A 7,432-nucleotide genomic window follows, 5' to 3' on the forward strand; every position below is an offset into this window, starting at 1 on the left:
ATGGCACCTGACAACAACAACAATAGTGTCCCAGCAGTCTTTGGAAGGATGTGGGAATTCAGTTATCTAACACAATAGAGAGGGCTCTTAGTTCGCACAGTCTGGCTTTGTTCTCCAGTTCCCTCTGCCCATCACTGTGGTCTCACTGGTCGAGCTGCTGGATCAGGTATCCAAAGATCTGCATTTCTGAGTAATACACAACCTGGGCTCAGATTAGGGACTCAAAACTGGGCTAGAAGTAGTTGAGTCAGCAGTTGTAGAACATTTCATCTAGGAGCTGATTGTTTTTGGCTTCAAAGTCATCCCTCACAGGCTGAAGCTCTTCCCGGATCTGGTGGAGTTTGGCTAGTACCGGCCCTGTCTTCTTCTCCTCATACTTCTCCACCTTGGTTTGTAATCTCCTATAGTCCTACAAGGCCTGTTCCCACCATTTCACTGCAATGTTGAGGCTCGGGAAGACACTGCCAATTTTTTTTAAGGGCTCAATCATGGTCTTTTGGATCTGATTTACCTTTTCCTGGTTGAAGGCATCCATCCACTTCGTGGCAGTGTCCAGGGCTGTCACCATATTCAAGAATCTATGGTCTTGTTCACAGAGGGGACTGGAGACTAAGTCCAGGGATATCTTCAAGGCAGATTTCAACTTGGCCAGGTCAGCATCCATGCTCTTCTTCATGTCCTTCTGCAGTCTCTTGGTCTGGTCTTCCAGCTGTTGGAGTTTCCCATACTTCCTTTCAAAGTCGCTCTCCACTGTTTTAGAGATAATCTGTTTCTTGGGCTGCCGGATCTTAAAAGGAATCCAACTCATAGTCCTGAACCTGGCCCTGTGAAGGCTGAAGCGTTGGCAGTCCAGTTTCTCAGCTACAACTCGGTCTTCTGGGAGCACTTCCAGACTCAATCAGTCTCCAGTTGTGAAGATTTTTGTTTTGTTTTTCTGACATCGAGGGCCAATTCATACTGAGGACTGTAGTCTTTGAGCTACATCAGTAAGTATTTTAACTTCTCTCCCCTTCCAGGAAGCAAGGTTGTAGCATCTGCATATCACAGGTTGTTAATGAGTCCTCCTCAGATTTTTATGTCACATTCTTCTTCATATAATTCACTTTCTCAGATTGTTTGCTCAGCATACAGATTGAGAAAGCATGGTGGAAGGATATAACTCTGGTGCACGCTTTTCCAGAGATTGAACCATCCAGTATCTCTTTGTTCTGTTCTAATGACTGCTTCTTGGACTATTTACAGGTTCCTCATGAGCACAATTAAATGGTCTGAAATATCCATTATTTATAATGTAATCCACAGTTTATCATGATTCACACAGTCAAAAGTCTTTGCATAGTCAATAAAACACAAGTAAATATCTTTCTGGTACTCTCTGCTTTCAACAAAAATCCATCTGACGTAAGCAATAATATCCCTAGTTCTATATCCTCTTCTGAATTTGGTTTGAATTTCGAGCAGTTCCCAGACAATGTACACTTACAATGGTTTATGATTAATCTTTAGCAAAGTTTTACTTGCATGTGATATTAATGATATTGTTTGATGATTTCTGCATTCCTTTGGGTCACCTCTCCTTGGAATGAGTACAAATACGGACCTCTTTCAATTAGTTGGATAAATGGTGGTGGTGGTGTGCTCTGGAGTCGGTTCTGACTCATAGCAATCTTGCATAGGGTTTCCAAGGCTGTAAATCTTCATGCGAGCAGAAAACCTCCTCTTTCTCCCATGGAACAGCTGGTAGTTTCAAACTACTAACTTTGAGGTTAGCAGCCCAACTTGTAACCACTATGCTACCAGAGCTCCTTGGTTGGATAAATAGCTGTCTTCAAAATTTCTTGGCATAGATGAATTAGCACCTCCAGAGCTGCACCAGTTTGTTGAAATTTTTTTATTTGTGTTCCAGCAATTCCTGGAGCCTTGGTTTTTCACCTATACCTTCAGTGCAGCTTGGACTTCTTCCTTCAGTATCAACTATTCGTGATCATATGCTTCTTCATAAAATGGTTGAAAATCGACCATTTCTATTTGCTATGGTGACTGTAAATTTCTTACATCTTGTTTTGGTGCTTTCTTCATCATTCAGTATTTTTTGAAAAGTTGCTGTTAAGTCCCATGTATTGCACTGACCCTGTGTAGGGTTTCCAAAGCTTTAAATCTTGAAGGAGTGGAGCATTTCATTTTTCTCCCACAGAGCAGTTGCTGGGCTCAAACCATTGACCTTATAGTTAGCAGTTCAGTACTTATCCTATGGAGTCACCGCACTCCCTAGTTTTCCCATTGTTGTTGTTAAGTGCTGTCGAGTCGATTCTGACTCATAGCAACCTTGTATAGGGTCTCCCAGGAGCAGCTGGTGAGCTTGAACCACCAACCTTGTAGTTCAAATGGCTTTACAGTCTGGTGCATTAACCCACAGCGCCACACCAGGACTCCACATTTTGCCATAGACTCCTGCAATATTACCATCCAAGGTTTGAAATGTTTCTTCAGTTCTTTCAGTTTGAGCAATGCTGACCATGTTTTTACTTTTGTTTTTCTAAATCCAGGCCTTTACATATTTCAATATTTGAATTTGTCTTATCAAACTGTCCTTTGAAATCTTCTGCTCAGTAAGATCCTCGGTGAGCTGGATTGGCACAGTGGCAGCAGCAATAGGGTTAAGCATAGCAATGATTCTGAGGTTGGTGCAGGATCCAGCAGTGTCTCGTTTTGTTGTGGACAGGGTTGCTATGAGTCAGTAGACGGCACCTAAGAAAAACAATAACAAGAACAAATGCTCAAGGTCATATTTTGATTCTCATGGACTTGTTTTAATTTTATTTAGCTTCAGCCTGAACATGCAAATAAGCAATCGATAGTCTGTTTCACAGTTTGTCCCCAGACTTGTTTTGGCTGGCAATATTAAGCTTCTTCATCATCTCTTCCCACAGATGTAGTCAATTTGATTCCTATGTATTTCATCTAGTGAGGTCCACATGTGTTGCTGCCTTTTAAGTTGTTAAAAAAAGATATTTGCAATGAAAAAGTCATTGGTCTTGCAAAAACTCTATCATGCAATTTCCAGCACCTTTTTTATCACCAAGACCATGTTTTCCAACTAAGAATCCTCCTCTTTGTTTCCAACCTTTGTGTTCTAATTACCAGTAATTATCCATACATCTTGATTGTGATTGCATGTTTGATCAGCTTCAGACTGAAGAAGTTGGTAGAATCTTCAACTTAATCATCACTGGTTTTAGTGATTGATATGTAAATATGAATAGTTATGATGTTAGCCAGTCTTCCTTGTAAGCATATGGATATTATCGTATCACAGCCAGCAGTATACTTTAAATTCTATCTTGATGTTGTTCTTGACTATGAATGCAATACCATTTGTCGTTCTGGTATAGTAAACCATATACTGATCTCATTTATAATGGCCAATACCATTCCATTTTAGTTCAGTAATGCCTAGAATGGAGGGTCTGGCACCTTAGGATAAGTACTTGACCTCAAGGTCAGTTTGAACTGCAAGGTTAGTGGTTCAAACTCAACAGTTGCTCCTCAGAAACCCTATACAGGATCACTATGAGTTAGAAGATCAATGCACAAAAATTAGTTGGATTCCTCTGTATTAATAAAGAGAGCTCTGAAAAGGAGATTAAGAAAGCAGTATCATTCACAATAGCTACCCAAGAAATGCAATACTTAGGAATAAATCTAGATAGAGAAACACAAGACCTATACAAAGAAAACTACAAAACACTACTATAAGAAACCCAAAGAGATTTACAAAAATGGAAGAATATACCATACTCATGGATAGGAAGACTTAACATTGTGAAAATGTCAATACTGCCCAAAGCAACCTATAGATACACCACAATCCCAAACCAGATTCCAACATCATTATTTAAAAAGATGGAAAAGATGATCACAAACTTTATACGGAAAGGAAAGAAAGCACTGCTTAAGAAGAAGAACAAAGTCGGAGGCCTCTCACTCCCTGATTTCAAATTTTACTTCACAGCCACAAAACAACCTGGTACTGGTACAATGAAAAATGCATAGATCAATGAAACAGAATTGAGAAGCCAGAAGCAAATTCATCCACGTACAGTCAACTGATCTTTGACAAATGGGGAACAGATAGTCTCTTCAACAATTGTTCTGGAAAATGGGAAATTCATTTGCAGAAAAATGAAGCAAGACCCATACCTCACACATACACAAAAACAAACTCAACATGGATTAAAGACCTAAATGTAAAACCTATAAAGACGAGGCTTTCTGTTCCCATAAAGATTTATAGCTTTGGAAACCCTGTTCAGGGTTGCTATGGGTCGGAACCGACTTGACAGCACTTAATAACAACAACAACATAACTATAAAGATCATCAATGAAAAAGCAGGGACTAACTTAGGCACTATAATACATGGCATAAGTACAGTATCAAACATTACAAAACACACACAAACAGTAGGAGACAAAAGAGATGACTGGTGCCTCCTAAAAATGAGAAACTTATGTGCATCAAAAGATTTCACCGAAAGACTGAAAAAGGAGCCCACAGACTGGGAAAACAATTTTAGCAATGACATATCAGACGAGGGACTAATATCTAAATTTAAAGAAAACTACATTATGTCTACAAAAAAAGACAAACAACCCAGTTTAAAAATGGACACAAGACATGAACAGACACTTCACCAAAGAAGACACTCAAGCAACCAAAAAAATATATGAAGAAATGTTCATGATCATTAGCCATTAAGGAGATGCAAATCAAAGTAATAATGAGATATCATCTCACACCAACATTAACAGTGAAATTAAAAAACAACAAATACTGGTGAAGATATCGAAAGACTGGGACCCTCCAACCTTGCTGGTGGGATTATAAAATGTTTCAATCACTCTGGAGAACAGTATGGCGCTTCTTCAGAAACTTGGAAACAGAAATACCTTATGAACCAACAATCCCTCTACTGGTATATATTCACAGGACATGAGTAGATACATGCACATCAATGTTCATGGCAGCACTATTCACAACAGCAAAAAGACAGAGACAGCATAAGTGCCCAACGATAGGAGACTAAATAAACAAACTTTGGTACATACACACAATTGAATACTATGCAACTTTGAAGAAAATGATGAATCTGTTAAACACCTCATAACTTAGATAAAATTGGAAGACATTATGCAGTGTGAAATTAGTCAATCACAAAAGGACAAATATTGTATGAAACCATTATTGTAAAATCTTAGATTTCCAGACTAAAAGAAACATTCTTTGATGATTACCAGGGGTGGGAGTAAGGGGAGAGTAATTCAGAAGCTTGAGGGTAGACACATGTTAGTTTGGGAGATGGGGCAATATACAAAATATACAAAAAGAAGGAGGGTGGCAGAAGAATAATGAAGACAAGTGAAGACACAGAGAGATGCATGAACTAAAAGGAACAGAGGTAACAGTAATATATACATAATCTTTGAACAACAGTGTCTGTGCCTAGATACATGGATTGAGACATATGCTGAATGGGTAAGGGAGGAAGAGTGGGATATTTATTTATTTATTTTTATTTATATATCCCAGTATGTAAGGAGCTCTGGTAGTGTATGGTTACAAATAGGGCTGCTAGCCTCCAGATCGACAGTTTGAAACTACCAGCCGTTCCACAGAAGATGAGGCTTTCTGCTCCCGTAAAGATTTACAGCTTTGAAACCCTACGCAGGGTCGCTATGTGTCAGAACCAACTCCACGGTACTTAACAACAACAACAAAGTATATAAGAGTTTGAAAGAAGATATTTGTACATGAAGGTGCACAAACTGCAAACACAAATATGAATGTGGTAGACCATGTTGTTGTTGTTATGTGCCATGCAGTCATAGCAACCCTGTACAGGGTTTCCAAGGCTGTAAATCTTTACGAGAGCAGAAAGCCTCATCTTTCTCCCGCGGAGACCATACAGGAGGCAAAATGATGAAATCTTCTTAGATACTGTCAAACATCCTAAGGTAATGAGTTTATAGGTCTACAAGGAAGACTGGAGTTCTGATGTGGTGCTACATGATAAGCACTGGACCATAATAAATACAGTTTAAATCATAAGGTGATGGCTCAAACCCACCAGCGGCTCCTTGGAAATCCTATACATACAGGGTCTCTGTGAGTCAGAACCAACTCAAAGGCCCTTAACAACAACAGCAAGGAAGATCAGTTAATACAACTTATTCAAATTTACGCACCAACCACTAGAGCCAGTGATGATGAAATTGAAGAATTCTACCAATTTCTTAAGTCTGAAATTGAACAAACATACAATCAAGATGTGCTGATAATTACTGGTGATTGGAATGCAAAGGTTGGAAACCAAAAAAAAAAAGAGAGAGAGAAAAAAGGATCGGTGGTTGGAACATACGGCCATGGTGATAGAAATTATGCTGGAGATCACATAATAGACTTTTGCAAAATCAATGATTTCTTCATTGCAAATGCCTTATTAAAGAACATAAAAGACGACTATACACATGGGCCTCACCAGATGGAATACACAGAAATCAAACTGACTACATCTGTTGAAAGAGACAGTGGAAAGGCTCCATATCATCAGTCAAAACAACGCCGGGGCAGATCAAAGATCATGGCCTCAATGTAAAGAAAACAAAAAACCTTCACCACTGGACCAACAAATATCAAGATAAATGGGTCAGATTGAAGTGGTTCAAGACTTTATTTTGTTTGGATCAAGCATCAGCACTCATGGAAACAGCAGTCAAGAAATCAAACAACCTCTTGTATTAGGTCAATCTGTTGCATAAGATCTCTTTAAAGTGTGCACGAGTAAAACTGTCAGTTTGAGGACCAAGGTGAATCTGACCCAAGCCATGGTATTTTTAATAACCTCATATGAATGTGAAAATTGTATAATTAATAAAGAAGACTGTAGAAAAATTGATGCTTTGTGTTATGGTGTTGGAAGAGAAAAAACAAGCAAATCTGTGTTGCAAGAAATACAGCCAGAATGTTCCATAGAAGCCAGAATGGCCAGACTTCGTGTTTTATACTTCAGACATATTATCTGGAGGGACCAGTCCCTGGAAAAGGACATCATGTTTGGTGAAGTGGAGGGTCATTGAAAAAGAGGAAGACCTCCAACGAGTTGGATTGGTTGGCACAGGACCGAGCAGTGTTTAGTTCTGTTATGCATAAGGTTGCTATGAGTTGGTACTAACTCAAGGACACTTAACAACAACAACAAAGAGAATCTCACGGCATAACTAGGAAACTATAGAATTTCCATCATGCCAGATAATGAAAGGCTGTGATTTTGAGAAAAACACTTCAGCAAGTTTGGTGGCGGAGCCTGTTAGTTATAGGGCTTAGATTCAACAACTACTTTCTGCAGTATGCATGCTCATCAAGTGGATTCCCTT

General features: G+C 39.1%; 1 pseudogene; it reads right to left on the minus strand.

Annotated features, from left to right (window-relative positions):
- Positions 1–58: 58 nt before the first annotated feature.
- On the minus strand, positions 59–808 carry LOC102835225 (annotated as a pseudogene).
- Positions 809–7,432: the final 6,624 nt, after the last annotated feature.

Source organism: Chrysochloris asiatica, unplaced genomic scaffold (genome assembly GCF_000296735.1).
Source record: "Chrysochloris asiatica unplaced genomic scaffold, ChrAsi1.0 scaffold00109, whole genome shotgun sequence".
Lineage (NCBI taxonomy): Eukaryota > Metazoa > Chordata > Mammalia > Afrosoricida > Chrysochloridae > Chrysochloris > Chrysochloris asiatica.